The sequence below is a fragment of the Centrocercus urophasianus genome, unplaced genomic scaffold (genome assembly GCF_019232065.1).
Source record: "Centrocercus urophasianus isolate 14NV4802_14NV808 unplaced genomic scaffold, USGS_Curo_1.0 seq_1165, whole genome shotgun sequence".
NCBI lineage: Eukaryota > Metazoa > Chordata > Aves > Galliformes > Phasianidae > Centrocercus > Centrocercus urophasianus.
In genome coordinates this window covers 6,183-8,283 of record NW_024884326.1, presented here as the reverse complement: position 1 = coordinate 8,283, position 2,101 = coordinate 6,183, and the positions used below count along the sequence as shown (strand labels likewise).

Genomic DNA, 2,101 nt, shown 5'->3' with positions numbered 1-2,101 from the left:
TGACTGTAAGCCAAATAGTCGTTTTGTCCTCTTGGAGTTGTGTAGAAAACCTGTTGCTCCTTTGCAGTTTCACTGGAGGAAGGTATTTACTTTTTTTAATGTCCTATAAAATATCTAACCCAGTTGTAATTCCCTGTGTATTTATCCAGGACCTTTTTTTCTCTCTTCTTCCATCTCTAAGAAAATCCATTGGGTGGGGAAGCTGTGCGTCAGTCTGCAAGACTTCTGCCCCAGCCGTGCAGGTGGAGCAAGGAAAGAGTCCCGCTTCTGCTGACCTCCTTTGCAGCAGCTTGCTCTCATCCTCCTGCGTAACCCGGGATTGGACTCGCTCAGTATCCTGGGAGGGAGCTTGTCAAGAAGGACTCAGTGTGCTGGGCAGCCAAGTGCAGCCACGTGGCCTGGTATTTTCAGGGCAGATCACGGCACGCCTGTAACGAATCCTGAGTTGATGGCAGCGGTCGCGCCGGTAGAGTTTGGGGCTCTCCTCACAAGAGCTGTGTGCGTAATGCCTCTGTCATTTCTGAGGGAGGAAGGCCGGCTGATGGAATCCTTTGGACTGCGTGCCTCTGGCACTGATGGTGAGCGGATGTCAGCGGTTCATGGGATGCGAACAGCCTGCGTGCTGGGCGTCTGCACAGGCACTGATAGGAGAAGCTGTGGGGCAGGGGTGTCAGCTAGAAAATGGTAGTCACGTCTGCTGATCTTACGTGCCAGAGCTATTCCTGCGTCTGGACATCCTACCCCTTTTGTCATCAGCAACTTCCCTTTTGTACATTCACGGTGATTTAATAACAGTTTGTGTTTCACCACACAGCGCTCTGCATGAACGCTTGCAGCCTCCCTGCAAAGCTGTCGTACGTTGAAGCTTTTGCATGTGAGTGTCTCTCTGTGTCTTTTCCGTTTCTTCTGCTTCTCTGCAGTTGGTTCTCTTGTGGAAACAAGGAACAGAGTCTGTTTTCAGCTCTGCAGAGCAGAAGAGCAGCTCTCAGGCTTTGTAAAAACTGGCACCACTGGGAGAACTTGACTGCTTGAACCTTCTGCTTGACTGTATGTGGAAGGCAAGTGCTTGTTACTTTTCCCTGTCCTCAGTTTGAGGTGGTGGCTTGGCTTTTTTCCTTCTCCAAAAGTCAGTAACGTAGCTGAAGAAAGTACAAGCTTTTCTGCACAAATTCGCCCTTGATCTTTAGTAGCGAACTGAGAACAACAAATTTGTTTAACGTAAAGTGCTCTGCCTAAAACTTTCTCAAATCCAAACAGGACTTATGGTAATGTGGGAGCAACTTAACTTCAGCACCGTGTGCCAACCATGGAAATGAAGGTAGGAGCGAGCTATATCCTGTAGGATTTTAGAGGGGAAAAAAGCAGGTGATAAAGTGGAACAGAAGAGGTTCCAGGTGGGGAGTCTCAGCCACCTGGAAATCAAACAGGTGTAACAGTGCGACCCAGCTTTGCTCATGTTCTGGTGAGGATGACTTGCTCTGAAGGTGGCTCAAGGCCGTCTTAAGTAATGAATGGTTTCATCTGACATAATTAGTGAAAGATGCGCCAAATTCTGTTCAAGAGTCTATGGGGTTGTGCACTGCATAGCACCTTGTCCGTGTGCCCATTAATCTCCAGGAACCTCAACCACGCAGAAGCTAGCTATCTAGTTTAAACCAGTCGGTTTGTCAGCTTCTGTAGGTTTCTCTATAGAAATCACTGTCACACAGAAGAGGTGGGATCAAGTTATCTGCCCCCTGAAGATGCATATTTATTTGCACTAACTTCACAGGGAGCCTAAGCAGTGCTAGCTCGGTCTTGGCTAGCTGACTGTTAGATGTGTGAGACGAGGTGGCATAAATTTGCCCTCACAGCAATAAGTAGTGAGGTGAGAGTTAAACTCACCATGGGGAAAGACAAAGATGGGAACGCATGCCCAAAAGCAGTCTGGGATTTGAGTGTGGTGAGCACCTCTCTCGTGTTGGTAACTCTAAAAGCAGGGGTTGCTTTGGTTTGCTATTTGTCACAGCGATGATCTCTGTAGCACCATGCAGGGCACTGCCTGCTCTGCACAATATGAGGAGTTGGACTCCATGCGCACAACCAGGGGTTGCAACCAAGA

At 48.5% G+C, this 2,101-nt stretch overlaps 1 long non-coding RNA gene across 1 annotated transcript in view; it reads left to right on the top strand.

The window, feature by feature from the left end:
- The window catches only part of LOC122155482, a 5,908-nt gene continuing 3,807 nt past the window's right edge, over positions 1-2,101 (top strand). Inside the window, exons 1-2 of the long non-coding RNA XR_006167260.1 lie at positions 1-82; positions 182-1,318. This is a non-coding gene — a long non-coding RNA (uncharacterized LOC122155482). The remainder of the gene's footprint in view (positions 83-181; positions 1,319-2,101) is intronic.